Source organism: Schistocerca americana, chromosome 9 (assembly GCF_021461395.2).
Source record: "Schistocerca americana isolate TAMUIC-IGC-003095 chromosome 9, iqSchAmer2.1, whole genome shotgun sequence".
In the NCBI taxonomy this organism is placed as follows: domain Eukaryota; kingdom Metazoa; phylum Arthropoda; class Insecta; order Orthoptera; family Acrididae; genus Schistocerca; species Schistocerca americana.
Window position 1 is genome coordinate 157,729,278 of NC_060127.1, and position 18,166 is coordinate 157,747,443.

The window sequence follows — 18,166 nt, forward strand, 5'->3', positions numbered from 1 at the left end:
TTGCAAGAATTGTTATGTTTCAATGCAGCCCTTCAAAGAAAACTTCTACCTTTTAGTAGAAACACAAAGTAGGAACAAACCTTAAATTCTACAGACTGATTGCACTATATCTGGTTCGTCTTACGAATAGAGGAACATACATTCATATGAATAGGCATTCGGTGCTATGTTTTGTAGTAGAATCCTGACTTCCGTTCTTAATATTATTTACTCTACAATGTTTTGTTTCGCAGAAGCTATCGTTTTTTTGCTTTCCTTATACTCTTAACGCATTTGTCTAAAAATAAACGCTGCCGGGACGTATCTGTACACGGCGTCGCCAAAGTTTGAAAGCGCGCGCGGCGGATGGAACGGTACTACGTTGTGAAACAGCCTCTAGAAGCGCCCTGTGACGTAGGTGGGTAGGCAGAGTGGGGACTCGCTGGCTCGCTATTCAGTCTACCGATAGACTATACAGGGTGGTCCATTGATAGTGACCGGGCCAAATATATCACGAAATAAGCATCAAACGAAAAAACTACAAAGAACAATATCCGTTTGACCTGTGGCAGCACCATCTAGCGGGCCAACCATAGAGCCATCTGGTTTCCCCCTTCAAGCTACACGAGTTTCGTTCTTTGTAGTTTTTTCGTTTGACGCTTATTTCGTGAGATATTTGACCCGGTCACGATCAATGGACCACCCTGTATATAGCGGAAACGAACAAGTTGAAACCCTTAACGGATGTACAGAGAAAGTTGGTCTGCAAATATCTTTCCTAAAGAGTTCATCGCCACAAAAACTGACACCCAAAATTTAGCTACAAATACGTTCATATTTTAAATACTCAGGTGAAGTCCTTGAACCTACGGGGAGAGAGAAAGTAGCACAAAACATTCGCCTCCAAAAACTAAAGAGAGCCTATGCAAGAAGCTACAAGACGTACAATAAAAAAGGTTGTCCAAAAACTCTAAAATTGTGCACTATTACACAGTATTAAAACCGCAAGTCCTTTATGCCGGTGAAACCCTGACAGTCCACATAAAAGGTGACCTAGAAAACTTATTAAAGGAAGAACGTAAAATCATCAGAAAAAAAGATACTAGCACCAAAGAAAACAGAAGAGGCCTATAGACTACAATCTCGTCAAACAACTGTAAAACTGTCCAACCTTGCAGCAGACATTAGAGAAAGGCGATTAAAATTTTATGGGCACATTTGTAGGCTTACCATAACAAGACTTACGCACAAAATTCTTAAGTACATGGGAGGACTTCAAACTATACACGGGATACAAGAGGTCAAAAAGGACCTACAAGAAACTGACATAAATTATCCAGATATTTTGGACAGGAAGGTATTTAAGCAGAAAGTTGGCATATGGGAAGTTAAGTCAGAAAACGAAGCCACGAAGAAAGCAGGAACAAAATAGATAGATGAAAGAAAGAAAGCCCATGCAGAAAAAATGAGGGCAGTCCGGAAAAAAAACGATGAAGAATCAAGAAGCTTTGCGTGATCTAACAGGGTCTAGTCGCACAACGGCACATGATATGAGATGTGGTCGTGAAATAACGGGACTATTGTTGCAAAATATTTTATTTCAAAAGCTTATGTATTTAGTTATTCAGGAGAGCTTCTGTAAAGTTTGGAAGCTAGGAGACGAGGTACTGGCAGAAGTAAAGCTGTGAGTATCGGGCGTGAGTCGTGCTTCGGTAGCTCAGTTGGTAGAGCACTTGCCCGCGGAAGGCAAAGGTCCCGAGTTCGAGTCTCGGTCGGGCACACAGTTTTAATCTGCCAGGAAGTTTCATATCAGCGCACGCTCCGCTGCAGAGTGAAAATCTCATTCTGGAAACATCCCCCAGGCTGTGGCTAAGCCATGTCTCCGCAATATCCTTTCTTTCAGGAGTGCTACTTCTGCAAGTTTCGCAGGAGAGCTTCTGTAAAGTTTGAAAGGTAGGAGACGAGGTACTGGCAGAAGTAAAGCTGTGAGCACCGGGCGTGAGTCGTGCTTCGGTAGCTCAGTTGGTAGAGCACTTGCCCGCGAAAGGCAAAGGTCCCGAGTTCGAGTCTCGGTCGGGCACACAGTTTTAATCTGCCAGGAAGTTTCATATTTAGTTATTGTCATCCTGAATATAGCAACGGCCTTACCGCAGTGGATACACCGGTTCCCGTGAGATCACCGAAGTTAAGCGCTGTCGGGCGTGGTCGGCACTTGGATGGGTGACCATCCAGGCTGCCATGCGCTGTTGCCATTTTTCGGGGGGCACTCAACCTCGTGGTGCCAATTGAGGAGCTACTCGACCGAATAGTAGCGGCTTCGGTCAAGAATACTATCATACTGACCGGGAGAGCGGTGTGCTGACCCCACGCCCCTCCAATCCGCATCCTCCACTGAGGATGACACGGCGGTCAGATGGTCCCGGTAGGCCACTCGTGCCCTGAAGACGGAGTGAATCCTGAATATACTCCCCTGCTCTATCCCTACAATGCGCTATGCGAACTTTCTAGTGACGGAAACAATGCTGTAATTCTGTGAACTTCTCGATGACATGTGCCGATTTTTGTTTCACTTCTTCAGCAGACTGAAAGCTTCCTTTAACGCAGATTTGACCTTTGGGAACAGATAAGTCACACGGTGCTAGGTCAACCTTCACTCAGATGCTGTACTTAGCTAGAAACTTTTTAACTTACAATGTAGTATGAGCTGGAGCACTGTCTTGGTGCTGAACCCATCATCTGTTTGTTCCACAATGCGAATCATTTCTTTCTTATTTTCTCACGAAGTTGAGCAAGAACCTCAACGTAGTAAGCTAATGTTGATTAATAGTCTGACGTTTAGTAATATAGCGAAGACACGCAGTTTCACGAATATCGAAAAAAAGCTATCAACATCGCTTTGAATCTTGATTTGCTCATTCGAGCTTATTTTCTTTGTCAGTGAAGTTGGGCCGTTCCAGTGCATGGACTACCGCTTGGTTTCTGGATCAAGAGCAAAACTGTCAGCGCGAGAGGTATTCGGAAAGTAAGGTCAGATCGGGCGAGAAATGGAAACCACAATGCAAATCTCATGAAGCTTTGGACAGACGTGTTGGGCAGTGTCTCTAGTATGCCCGTAGACGCGTCACGTCCCTCTTTTCAGTTATGAGCGCACATTGAGCACCAAGATGCCTAGAAACGTACACTCCTGGAAATTGAAATAAGAACACCGTGAATTCATTGTCCCAGGAAGGGGAAACTTTATTGACACATTCCTGGGTTCAGATACATCACATGATCACACTGACAGAACCACAGGCACATAGACACAGGCAACAGAGCATGTACAATGTCGGCACTAGTACAGTGTATATCCACCTTTCGCAGCAATGCAGGCTGCTATTCTCCCACGGAGACGATCGTAGAGATGCTGGATGTAGTCCTGTGGAACGGCTTGCCATGCCATTTCCACCTGGCGCCTCAGTTGGACCAGCGTTCGTGCTGGACGTGCAGACCGCGTGAGACGACGCTTCATCCAGTCCCAAACATGCTCAATGGGGGACAGATCTGGAGATCTTGCTGGCCAGGGTAGTTGACTTACACCTTCTAGAGCACGTTGGGTGGCACGGGATACATGCGGACGTGCATTGTCCTGTTGGAACAGCAAGTTCCCTTGCCGGTCTAGGAATGGTAGAACGATGGGTTCGATGACGGTTTGGATGTACCGTGCACTATTCAGTGTCCCCTCGACGATCACCAGTGGTGTACGGCCAGTGTAGGAGATCGCTCCCCACACCATGATGCCGGGTGTTGGCCCTGTGTGCTTCGGTCGTATGCAGTCCTGATTGTGGCGCTCACCTGCACGGCGCCAAACACGCATACGACCATCATTGGCACCAAGGCAGAAGCGACTCTCATCGCTGAAGATGACACGTCTCCATTCGTCCCTCCATTCACGCCTGTCGCGACACCACTGGAGGCGGGCTGCACGATGTTGGGGCGTGAGCGGAAGACGGCCTAACGGTGTGCGGGACCGTAGCCCAGCTTCATGGAGACGGTTGCGAATGGTCCTCGCCGATACCCCAGGAGCAACAGTGTCCCTAATTTGCTGGGAAGTGGCGGTGCGGTCCCCTACGGCACTGCGTAGGATCCTACGGTCTTGGCGTGCATCCGTGCATCGCTGCGGTCCGGTCCCAGGTCGACGGGCACGTGCACCTTCCGCCGACCACTGGCGACAACATCGATGTACTGTGGAGACCTCACGCCCCACGTGTTGAGCAATTCGGCGGTACGTCCACCCGGCCTTCCGCATGCCCACTATACGCCCTCGCTCAAAGTCCGTCAACTGCACATACGGTTCACGTCCACGCTGTCGCGGCATGCTACCAGTGTTAAAGACTGCGATGGAGCTCCGTATGCCACGGCAAACTGGCTGACACTGACGGCGGTGGTGCACAAATGCTGCGCAGCTAGCGCCATTCGACGGCCAACACCGCGGTTCCTGGTGTGTCCGCTGTGCCGTGCGTGTGATCATTGCTTGTACAGCCCTCTCGCAGTGTCCGGAGCAAGTATGGTGGGTCTGACACACCGGTGTTAATGTGTTCTTTTTTCCATTTCCAGGAGTGTAGTGTCTCTTGCCGAGTACGAGGGGCTGGTGAGAGATTTCACTGGATGTCATGCGGCCAACGTAATGCGCTTCCTTCTTCATGACTAAAGCTCTGTATAGGGAAAGTACAGCCAGCTTGCCAGTTGCCGCCATTTTGGGCCCAATGCGCCGCTGGTGTTACATTGACTTCTGCAGCGTACTTAGACGCGTACATTAAAGAAGCGCACTCAGCCGTCTAATGCACTGCTAAAACTGATCAGTGGCTTCTAACGGAAGATATTTAGTAGCAAAAAATCTCAACAAATTTGTACTAATTAGCCGGCGGGAGTGGCCGTGTAGTTCTAGGCGCTACAGTCTGGAACCGAGCGACCGCTATGGTCGCAGGTTCGAATCCTGCCTCGGACATGGATGTGTGTGGTGTCCTTAGGTTAGTTAGGTTTAAATAGTTGTACGTTCTAGGCGACTGAAGACCTCAGAAGTTAAGTCGCATAGTGCTCAGAGCCATTTTGTGCTAAATAGGTCGAAAAGCATTAGTTGTGGGAAGCATGAAACACAGTTTTTTCCCTGCTATCCTTTATTAACAGCGAAAACAGATTTCGCAGTTCATGTTGTGCTATCGAGTTTGAACACTTGTTTCCGTGCCCGCATCTCGTGGTCGTGCGGTAGCGTTCTCGCTTCCCACGCCCGGGTTCCCGGGTTCGATTCCCGGCGGGGTCAGGGATTTCTCAGCCTCGTGATGGCTGGGTGTTGTGTGCTGTCCTTAGGTTAGTTAGGTTTCAGTAGTTCTAAGTTCTAGGGGACTGATGACCATAGATGTTAAGTCCCATAGTGCTCAGAGCCATTTGAACCATTTGAACTTGTTTCCGTAATTAGCGTTAAATGAGTCCTATCCATCAGCCAGCAGGACAAAAGGGAACTCGTATTAGTTCGCAAGTGCAAGGAAAAATGCATGGCTAATTCATAGCTATTTTAAAGCTCTATATCGACTTACTTCTTGTTCCTGCTACTCGGTACTGTGAAAATTCGCCCAATGTCTCTTTTGTTATACGAAATACAGCACTGGATACAAATATATACAGTGTGGTTCATTGATCGTGACCGGGCCAAATATCTCACGAAATAAGCGTCAAACGAAAAAACTACAAAGAACAAAACTTGAAGGGGGAAACCAGATGGCGCTATGGTTGGAACCCCCATTTTTATTACATATTCGTGTAGTACGTAAAGAAATATGAATGTTTTAGTTGGACCAGTTTTTCTGCTTTGTGATAGATGGCGCTCTAATAATCACAAACATATGGCTCACAATTTTAGACGAACATTTGGTAACAGGTAGTTTTTTTTAAAATTAAAATACAGAACGTAGGTACGTTTAAACATTTTTTTCGGTTGCTCCAATGTGATACATCTACCTTTGTGAACTCATCATTTCTGAGAACGCATGGTGTTACAGCATGATTACCTGTAAATACCACATTAATGCAATAAACGCTCAAAATCACATCCGTCAGCCTCAATGCATTTGGCAGTACGTCTAACGACATTCCTCTCAACACCGAATACTTCTCCTTCCGTAACGTTCGCACATGCACTGACAATTCGCTGACGTGTGTTGTCAGGTGTTGTCGGTGGATCACGATAAGAAATATCCTTCAACTTTCACCACAGAAAGAAATCCGGGGACGTCAGGTCGCCAAGGTCGCTGATGTTCCACTTGTCGCAGCCATCGTGGATTTTCCGTTGCTCAATTGTGCATATTATGCCGGTTTATGTTGCCGCTGTTGGTGAATGACGCTTCGTCGCTAAATAGAACACGTGCAAAAAATCTGTCATCGTCCCGTAATTTCTCTTGTGCCCAGTGGCAGAACTGTACACGACGTTCAAAGCCGTCGCCATGTAATTCCTGGTGCATAGAAATATGGTACGAGTGCAACCGATGTTGATGTAGTATTCTCAACACCGACGTTTTTTGAGATTCCCGATTCTCGCGCAGTTTGTCTGCTACTGATGTGCGGATTAGCCGCGACAGCAGCTAAAACACCTACTTGGGCATCATCAGGTCGTAGTTGACGTTTTACATGTAGCTGAAGACTTCCTGTTACCTTAAATAACGTAACTATCCAGCGAACGGTCTGGACACTTGGATGATGTTGTCCAGGATACCGAGCAGCATACATAGCACACGCCCGTTGGGCATTTTGATCACAATAGCCATACATCAACACGATATCGATCTTTCCCGCAATTGGTAAACGGTCCATTTTAACACGGGTAATGTATCACGAAGCAAATACCGTCCGCACTGGCGGAATGTTACGTGATACCACGTACTTATACGTTTGTGACTATTACAGCGCCATCTATCACAAAGAGAAAAAAGTCGTCCAACTAAAACATTCATATTTCTTTACGTACTACACGAATATGTAATAAAAATGGGGGTTCCTATTTAAAAATGGTTCAAATGGCTCTGAGCACTATGGGACTTAACATCTGAGGTCATCAGTCCTCTAGAACTTAGAACTACTTAAACCTAACTAACCTAAGGACATCACACACATCCATGCCCGAGGCAGGATTCGAACCTGCGACCGTAGCGGTCACGCGGTTCCAGACTGAAGCGCCTAGAACCGCACGGCCACACCGGCGGGCTCCTATTTAAAAAAACGCAGTTGATAAACCGTTTGACCTATGCCAGCGCATTCTAGTGGACCAACCATAGCGCCATCTGGTTTCGCCCTTCAAGACAGACGAGTTTCGTTCTTTGTAGTTTTTTCGTTTGACGCCTACATCGTGAGATATTTGACCCGGTCACTATCAATGGACCACCCTGTATGTCGACTTACTTCTTGTTCCTGCTACTCGGTACTGTGAAAATTCGCCCAATGTCTCTTTTGTTATACGAAATACAGCACTGGATTCTAATATATATATATATATATATATATATATATATATATATATATATATATATATATATATATATATATATATATATATATATATATATATGCGCGGTACCTTAGTAAATAGAACTGATAATTGTGCCTGTATGATTATGCATACCTTATATTTTTCTCAGATCTATCCCGTAAAATTTTATCTGCAAATTGTTGTACAACATTAGGAGAATGATTACGAAAGTACAAGAGAACACAATATTTTTATATGTATTCAAATAAATCTAGGCCTTGGATCAAAAGTAGGCTGTAACAACTATATTCATATTCATACAATGTAGATTAGCGGCGAAGTTGCAACAGTGATAGTAGTCTCCCGATAACGTTAATGGTTACTTAACGAAAGGTCGTCGGTTCGGTACTTGCCCAGTGCAAAATTATTTTTTTTTTGTGTCTTGAGTGGAACAAAGAACAATTTATTATTGTGAGCATTAGCTCTTCTGACTTTTTTTTGTTTTGTTGTTTAAGCGGATTGGAGACTATTTTTTTTTTTTTTTTTTTTTCTTTATTGTATTTCAATTCCCCATCGGGGCGGGCTGGCAGCAGCATATGCGCTGCTCTTCAGCCGAAAGACATAGAACAAAACAATAGAAGACATTTAAAAACAGCAAAGGAGAGAAGAAGGCGAACATAGATATACAAAAGGGAGAACATCATGGAAGGCAATATACAAAAAAACGGGGTGACTGTAAAATGGAGATAAAAAAAAAAAAAACTGTTTAAAAGTAGCACACACAAATTGGAGACTAAGTAACAGATATGTAAAACGGAAACAAAGATAAAAGACGACAAATGAGTACAATTAACTGAATGGTTAAGTCGAGCTCGTGCAACCTTTCCCCTAGCGACCAATACTGTCCTCCTTGTTGCAGCTCACCCTTCAGAAGGAATTCTGTACAGTTTTCCTCCATTTTCGCCTCGAAACGAACAACCAACAGCAAAGCACTTCCTATGTTTCACACGTAACGCTTGGGCCCACAATGGCTGCTAATGTCACGTGACGCGTTTTCAGCCAGTCCTGAACTGCGGACGGCGGCAAACGCAGGGGAAAAGGATGACCACGCTTTCTCTTATACTGAGCTTTATTCGCGACAGTTCGCGGCCGCACCCTGCATGGACAATGAAGACGCTCCTACAGCGTTTTCGGTGGAAATTATTTGATCACCCGGAATATAACCCTCCGTTGCTCATCTCTGCTCACATGAATCGCTGGCTATGAAGACAACATTTTAGCACAGACAACGACCTGCAGACCAGCGTAGAGAATTGGCGGAAAGTACAGGCAGCTGCCACCCCAACCGCCACCCGTCCGATAGACCACAGAACGAGATTCATCTGGAAAGGAAGCAAGGTGCCGGGGCTGGCAGTGTATTTAACACTAAATTCTTCTAGAATCTTCATATGGAAATGATGCTCTAAGCCTCCCTTTTCTAACTCCTACTTTTGCTGTTGCACATGGATTAAGAAGAAACGCTAACTGACTGTAATCGACCCTGCAAGTGGAGTAGAAAAGAGTTTGGCACCTGCAATAATTCAATAGAAATTAATTAAATAAAAGGAAGTTTCATGAACGTAGTGAGAAATGAAAGAGTTGCTCTACCGATTAACAGAATGGAAGTTCTGTCCAAAATAACGATTTGATTTATTATGACTAAACTGAAAATAATAAAGAAAACACATGAAACATTTATAATACATCAAATTGGATACTCAAATAAATGCTGTGAAGGTGAAGTTGTCCATAAACTAATTGTGACATTTATGATGAAGTGGTACGTGGAGCCAGTTCCTTGAAACTCAAATCAGAGAAACACCCAGCTGATCCAACATTAATTGCTGCTACAGTAGTGATAACTCAGACAATGAACACCCATGACAGAAAAAGTTAGAAAAGACGAACAGGCGCGCTCTGCTGAGCTCTGATTGTCACGTAGCAAAATTCCCTAATCTATCGGTGCTGCAGATATACATTACCAAGATGTCTTCTTAACTGCAAGGACATGATCTGGCTGGCATACTGGAGGCGATGGCTGGTTGCTTCCACGTCCCGTCGTGGTGATGATAATGTCACGAGTATAGCCCGAAACAAATTATCCTGGTCTGGTTGTTCCAGGCTAAAGACTTCCTAGCAACACAAATGCGCCTCTGAGGGAGACGGAGAAGGCTCGCTACACAATAACTGACGGTACAGTGAGTGATTTTAACAAGCGAAGTCACACAGTAACTCCGATACAGTCAACTCTAGCCAAAACTGCTCAAGACGGACAACATAGGCCGCTTGTGCGCAGAACGCTCAATTGCCAATTGTAGTCGGAAAGCTGCGTTGAAGTCGAAACTTCAGCAACTTCGTCAAACAGTTATAATTAAATAAACGTATATTAGACAGCCAACGGAAAGCAGGCTGTCCAGAGCAGCGAGAGCTCAGTCTTGTAACCCACTCCGACCGAAAGGCGAGAGTCTACCCTCTCAAGAGCACCTGTACAATGCGAACACAGAACACTGCCGCCCCCACGACAGTGGCTGTGGTTAAACGTTCCAATCAGCAACTCGAAAACCAGCGGAAAATTACCCTCTTTTGCCGACGCACTACTATTCCACCAATGGAGATACTTGGCGCCAATTTCTGCGCCGATTTTGCTACGTCACGGAGCTGTTTCCTGAGCAAGCCAATCACAGTTATGATTTTGCAGAAAACGCTGGAATTTGCCCACCAAGACTGCCTGGGAACACAAGTCTTTCCCACGCCTGGTTGGTAGCCCGCCAGAAACGGTTTTCACTAAGTTTCTGCGAAGTAACGGAATCTCTAGCCCAGCCACTCCTTCAGGCCCCTGTGGGCGTGTCGCCGCCGCTCTCATGGCAATGTCGGCGTCTGGAAAGCATCCACTCGACTCCCTCACACCCGTCGGCTTAACTCTTTCACGCTCAGCTGAACTCCAGTCGAAGAAGGGTGAGTTAGACTGACTGCGTGGCGCGTTGCTACTTGGCGAGAGGAGAGCTGTTAGCTTTTGGTCACACTTTTCAACTCTGAAAGATGGCTTTGCCTTGTCGCAGCAGGGAATGCAAGACTTTGATAGATTTTTCTTTTAGTAAATTTCTATAGCAGACTTGGATCTACCTGAAGAGCGCCACACAAAGGTGTCGATAAGAAGTGAGCCTTCGCTTCTGTGTGAATGTATGTTTGCCTTCAGCTGTGCCTGTATAAGCTTTCATTTTTCTAAACATTAATAGCTTTGCCTTCTCGTAAATTTTGCTCGCTTTATGTATCTTTCGTCTGTGGGGAGCCAACCACGTGGTAGAACATTAGAGTTTGTTAGGCTACCGTCATCACTAACTGTCCGATCTCATGTTTGTTTTAGAGAACGTTAACTGTTCATGATTACGTGCTGTGATATTGTTGCAACTTGGCCACGATACCTAGAAATTGCGTCTCCACAAAGCACATGGGCACGCAGGTTTACTGCGAAACGTGTACCAATTCACGAGTTATTTCTATCAGTTATCAGGCAACAGCAGTTGTATGAATGATTCACATCAATGATTTTAGGTGTATAATGGTGAATGCATCGATACTTTTCTTTAATAATTTAGGAATTAATATTATCAGGTATTGTGTACATGCCTCACATCCATAGCTTAGAAATAAATGATTTTATCCGCAATTTTCTCTTGTGTTCCGAAGTTACGTTTTTGCACCTAAGCCACTCACCTCGTAGCTTTCCCGTTAACACATCCAACGTGTTTTGTTACGCATAGGTCCAGTGATTAGTTCCCTTTTATTTTATAACAAATGCTTTAGATTAAGTCTTATTTTCAGGTGTGTTTTTGGGAGCTGATCTTATACACAGTGTCCATGCATTTTCTATTTTATTTTAAATGTTTGATTCTCGTGAACAGTGCACGGGCAACACTATTGATTACATCGCATCCTCTATGAGCGATATCAAGACGTATGGATTTTTGTGAGTTTTTGGTCTGTGATCAAATTAATTTATTTTCCGACTCGGCTAAACCTTTGATTAGTTGTACGGTTAGAGTCGGTGGCGACCCTAATCTTAACGTAATAACCCGTAGAAACAGGTTAGTTACAACGCTTTACATACCCTCCAGTGCTGGTGCTGCCACCTGCCACTGTGAGCAGTTATTGCACCTTAACGTCGAAAATAGGCGTGGCCACATCAGTGTGAGTTGACCATGTAATTTCTGGTGCATACGTCTCCTGAAATGACGACGACGTATGGAAAACAGAGTATCATCGTAACAGGAAGAGAACTCTCTCTCAAAAAGAGGAATGCATAAACGTGGGACATAAATTATGAAGTCTTTTCCGAAAGTATCGTTATGTGGAAGCGAAGCGTCGACGATAAACAGCTCAGACACTTGGTGTCATAGAAGGATGGCTCAAGATTAGATGGATAGAGCAGATCACTAACTAAAGTGCGCGTCATTTACGACAGCGGCCGAGTTTAGGTTCGTTCTGCGCATCTGACGTCACAAAACACAGTCAGCCAATGAACAGAGAACGACGTTGCCAGAGCTCGACTGCAGTGCAGAGCACAGACGAATGTCTTCAATTTTGGAAACATTCAGTCATAAATAAAATAATTGAACAAAAGCAATGTCTTGATAGCAGACTTTCTTTTATAGAAAGTTTGGAAAAAGCATTCTTTATACCAATTGTTTCATATTCTATTAATTAATCAAACCAAACAAGCAATAAGCCTCATAATTCAGGGGATAGCAAGGAAAGGTGTTTGTATCATTCTCACTAACCGCTTTTTCGCAATAAAGAACAGCGGTAATTGTTTATTTCCTATTGTACTTCGACGAAACGTGAGTAATTCATAGTCATACCAACAGTGTTTGTAAGTATTGTGGGTGACATTTTAAAGTCCTCAGGGAGGTCTTCCGAATGTTGAGTGGGGCGCCGGCACGGTAGCTCAGCGTGCTCGGTCAGAGGCTTTAGCTGCCCTCTGCAATAAAAAAACTCAGTAAACGGATCAGCGAACAACCTGAACGACTGTCATCGGGCGTCCGCCACGAACAAATTCAACGAACGATATAGAACAAAATAAGATAAAAAAAGTGGCGTTAGCGTAATGGTTTAAGTGCCTGACTACTAAGCCAAAGGATCAGAGTTCAAGCCTTGTTCGTTACTTAATATTTTTTTATTTAAAAACAATATCGAAGTATCTTACTTCATGAATTTTATTCGTTTGAATGTAATTTTTTGAAATTTCTAGTGGCAGCTAAACTCGACCATACGGAAAGTATACGCTGTAGCCTTTTACCTCTGCAAACTCTTCAAAATTTCGTGCAATGGTTTACTACATCTGATGCTGCACAATAACTGCGTTGAATATCGAAACAAAACTAAGTCATTTATGGGGGCAAGAAGATGTGTAAAAATCAAATTTTTGGGCCAAATTGTTTTTGTGAAATCGAATGATAAGTGTGTCAAAGCAGTCGGAACACAATGTGTCTGCACAGGCGAGCAGTGCAGTGATGACAAAATCGCGCACAGCGCGGAATGCGGGGAGCACGTCTCTGAAGCAGCGAAAGGGTTAATGCGGCCGTGGTGGCTTCACTTCATAAACTGCCCGCTCCCCCCTAAACGTAAGTTTGCGAACTATACTACACTATGGCGCTGCTTCTCTTGGCGCGTGCGTCGTTTGCAACTGGCAACGCAGCAATCTCCCGCGTCTGGGCGAGCATGAGCGAGCGGCCAAGATAAAAGAATTGAACTATAAGAAGTGATGAAATTTATTGGAGAGTAAGGATATTTAAGGTGCAGCTTGACATCATAGAGTTATCACTTTTAATTAGATATACAGGGTGATTATAATAAGAGTGAAACTTTCAAAACGCTGTAGAAACAACACCACTGGTCAGAATGACGTCAGATTGCTACTGAATATTATTGAAAAAGGAGGAGAAGGTATGTCAGAAGAAAAAAAATAGTGTGAAAATTCACCAATAGATTGCGCTGTATGTCTCAGAATATGTAAATCGAAACACCTGTCATGTCCACGACCCATTGAAGTTGGTATAAACACGGCGGGTACACGATTTTACACTCCATCCGCGTCTGCGGCGTTCGCCGTGACTCTCTCAAGGCGGGATAGCGCACTGCTGTATTACAAGAATGATGACTGTCCACACGCCGCTCTGCAGAAGTCCTGGACACTGAAGGCTGTGAAAAAAGGCGTTGGTCCGATCAATGCTGTCGGTCTGGACAAAATGATTCGGAAATTCGAAAAGACGGGTCCTTTTAGTGTGCAACATGGTAGACGGAGGAAACGAGTTGATTCGATAATTTTTTCATATACTTCCATAAAGTCAGTAGCGCCGTTAGACTGTCGTTAATTTGCAGTGTTAGATTTACACTTACACAATCATGATAGTATGCCATCTTAGGCACTGTGTAACACTTAAAACACTTGATAATGGCACTTTGAAGCCGAAATCATAATTGTGTAAGTGTAAATGTAACGCTGCAAATAAACAACAGTTGTAAAGTTGATGCATTAAGTTGTTCTGAAAGCGTTGCTGATATTCAAGATAGTAGAAGTGGGTTAAAAGCTTGAGCTATCTGGGGAAGTTATCCTTGCATTACTGAGAAACTGTTTCACCAGGTATCCAGTCTACTTTACCAAATTGCCAACCAGGTTAACATTAATTATATATATATATATATATATATATATATATATACATATATATATATATATATATATATATATATATATATATAGAATTTAAATAAAAAAGAAATAAATCAGTTTATATTTGGACATTTATTTTAACATTGATCATTGTTCCGTTAAAATTTCAGCATATTAAACTTGATTCATAACTAAACTGGTGCCTTATTTAGGATTGTGAAAATGTGAGTTTGTAATCTTATGGAACACATCAAATATGGAGCCAAGATTTGGAGACTGCGTGGAACACTGCATTCATAAAATAACACACGAAGATTGTTGAAATATATGCAAGAGGAAATTAATCACAACGAACCGATTCAATTTTCACCCAAAGAAATTACGGTCGTAACGCAATTGTGTCCGTCATGAAATTACCACACACTGGTATACTAAATTCATACTAACTCCCTGTGAAATCTTCCCGAAAAGAATAGCTGTGGGCTACTTTGATGATTACACCACACGCTTCACGTGGTCAACTTGGTTTACACAAAGACTGTAACTCCTCAATAATTTTCATAATTAAAAGAAATTACATCGAAACGCAATTTACAAAAGAAAAGCCTCGAACTGGTTACTATCGTCATACTATTAACCTGAAGGGTCAAACAATTGTATAAGCACGTTGAACTGGTCTCACAAAGTACACCCCACGTGGGTTGAACATAAAGAAAAGTTGCTATATTGAAAAATATTGTCAAGACGAGACGTTATAATCTCACGCACATTCGCATTTAAGATTGATGATCTTAGCTAGAGTTACGGATCATCAACACGTGGTTCCATTTTACTCACAAAGTAGTGACAAAGCAACTATTGGAAGATATTCTGAACTTCACACTCGAATTACACTGCGTTGCAATTTAAGATAACAAAAGATTTTTAGATCTAAACCTGAAACCAAGGTGATTAAATTTTCAGTTAGGCTGAACTTAAGAAAACCATTGTCCTACGGAATTAGCAGGGACGCGCTTAGCTGGAGGTCTCACCACTTCAGACGCTCGCCGCGGGCAGACTGCCGTGGTCACCTACCGAGGGTACCTCACAGATACAAACGGAAGTGACCAGAGAGGCAGCTTCCTATACCAACATGACAAGGGACGGACAGGACCATACCAAGAATAGAAACCTCTTTTGGTTTAGAAAGCGTAGCTACCTGTTCCGACGTTGGTCCTACTGTTCTCTAGCAGACCGGCTTGTCTGCTACCATCGAGCATGCAACTAGAAATACATTTGCTCATTTATCCTTTAACACAGAAGGGAAAGGGGATGACAGTATCTTATCATATACAGTATATAAAAGAAAGCGGATGTAGGTTCCGTATGAGACTGTGTGACATGAGTTACATATAAACTGTGTTTTAAAGTGTAGTAGTGTGACAGATCGTTCTTGTTTATGTGTAAAAGTAACACGTTCCACTGCTCAGTCTCCTCCCAGATAGAGTCAGAAACACCACAGTAAATTTAGAAGCGGAATGTATGCCGTAAATGACAACAGATTTAAGAAATTAACATGAAAGGAATCCAACAGAGACCTTTCACAGTCTAATGGCGGTACTGACTTAAGGTATTGATTCGACGTTGGTGGAAGTTGCAATGCAGGAGGAGACGAGTGGTGGTGTGCAAACGTGTAGTACACAGAGAATTTCCCTAACATTGGACATATCATTGAGCACGGATCGTAAAATCCTACGAAACATCTTTCGTTGCTATCCGTTCAACATTATGCGCGTGCACGAGTTCCTTCCTGTTGACCTGCCAACAAGAGAGACCTTTGCTTTAGAATTTTTTGCTCGCATGGAAGCGGACAGTGATTGGCCATGGAAGATTTTTTGGACAGGCGAAGCCCACTTCCATCTGACAGGATATGTCAATACACAGAATTGTCGAATAAGGACAACGGAAAATCCACACGCAAATCAACCAGAAACGCTTCATACTGAAAAGACCACTGTGTGTTGCGGGTTTACGGCATCATTTATCATAGCGCCATATTTTGTTTTCGAAGAGACAGGTGCTTCCGGTCGTGTTACGTCACTGGTATGCGCTGTGTGAGTCTTTTGCGCAACCACCTCATTCCAGCTCTCCAACAGCTTGGATGTGTGGATGGGACCATTTTTGCAAGATGGCGCACCTAAGCGCATTGAAACTCCAGTTAAGCAGCTGCTGCAGCGCCGTTTCGGAAATGCTAGAACTATCAGCCGCCATTTCCCTACAGCCTGGCCGTCCCGATCATCTGATCTTAATTTCTGGCTGTGGTGCTATCTGAAAGATGTTGTGTTCAGCGTTCCGATTGCAAACTTACCTGCATTGAAGACACGCATTGCGCAATACATTCCTAACGTGACCGCGGAAACACTTCGATCAGTTGTGAAACAAGCTGTTCCTCGATTCCAACGTGTTGCAGAGAACGGTCGACAGCATATCGAACAAATTTTGAGCCAGTGACACGGAAAAAAATAATCCGATTTCTTCTTGATTGATGCTTTTTTTGCGGTTTTTAGCCTCAATTAAAAACCGATTTTTCACATCCAATGTGGTGTGATCTTACCGTGGTGGATGGGCTTACGTAACTAACAATATCACACCTGCGCACCCATTCACACTGACTAGTGCAGTTTGTTTAACGTCAAACGTACACCTTAGGCATTGTTGTATGATTCATTTGCCATTTGTAGTCGACCACTATTAAATTATGATGCTTACAGCGCCATCTATTGCTACATTTTGTAGCTATTTATTTTTCTTCTGCCATAAGTTTTCCCCCTTCTCCGACAATATACCGTTGCAGTTTGACGTCATTCTGCCCAGTCGTGTTATTTATACAGCTGTTTGAAAGTTTAATTGTAATCACGCTGTAGATTTCAGCAGTTATTCAGAGAGTAAGAAGCTACACCGACCACTGCAGTTTATAGCTCCAGGTGAAGAAGAGATTGAAAAAGTACATGATAACAGAAATTCTACAGATAGCCAAGGGAGGTGAACTTTTAATTGTGACGAGGGACTGAAATTCGATAGTAGGATAAGCAAGGAAAAATTGTAGGTGAATATGGCCTGTGCGAAAGGAATGAAAGAGGAAGCCGCCTGGTAGAATTCGGCCGAAGCGTAATTCAATCATCACTAACACTTTGTTTAAGAATCATGAAGAAAGATTGTATACATGTAGTAGATCTGGAGACACCAGAAGCTTTTAGATTGTTTGTATAATGGTAATACAGAGATTTCGGAAGCAATTTGAATTTGTACGACATTTGCGGGGCTGACGTGTACTCTGACCATAATTTATTGGTTATGAACTGTAGATTAAAACTAAACACTGAAAGGTCTCTGTTGGATTCCTTTCATGTTAATTTCTTAAATCTGTTGTCATTTACGGCATAAATTCCTCTTCTAAATTTACTGTGGTGTTTCTGACTATCTGGGAGGAGACTGAGCAGTGAAACGTGTTACTTTTACACGTAAACAAGAACGATCTGTCACACTACTACACTTTAAAACACAGTTTATATGTAATTCATGTCACACAGTCTCATACGGAACCTACATCCGCTTTCTTTTTTATACTGTATATGATAAGATACTGTCATCCCCCTTCCCCTCTGTGTGAGAGGATGAATGAGCAAATGTATTTCTAGTTGCATGCTGGATGGTAGCAGACAAGCCTGTATGCTAGAGAACAGTAGGACCAACGTCGGAACAGGTAGCTACGCTTTCTAAAAGCAAAGAGGTTTCTATCCTTAGTATGGTCCTGTCCGTCCGTTGTCATGTTGGTATAGGAAGCTGCCCCTCTGGCCACTTCCGTTTGTATTTGTGAGCCACCCTCAGGAAGGGACCAAGTCAGTCTGTCCGCAGCGAGCGTCTGAAGTGGTAAGATCTCCGGCTAAGCGCGTGTCTGCTAAGTCCGTAGGACAATGGATTTCTTAAGTTCAGACTAACTGAAA

The 18,166-nt window shown here is 43.5% G+C and overlaps 1 non-coding gene and 1 pseudogene across 1 annotated transcript; both read left to right on the top strand.

Moving 5' to 3' along the window:
- Positions 1–1,684: 1,684 nt before the first annotated feature.
- On the top strand, positions 1,685–1,759 carry Trnap-cgg. Its single transcript has one exon. It is a non-coding gene; the product is annotated as a tRNA-Pro (tRNA).
- A 354-nt stretch (positions 1,760–2,113) lies between these two features.
- On the top strand, positions 2,114–2,231 carry LOC124551636 (annotated as a pseudogene).
- The last annotated feature ends 15,935 nt before the right edge of the window (positions 2,232–18,166 follow it).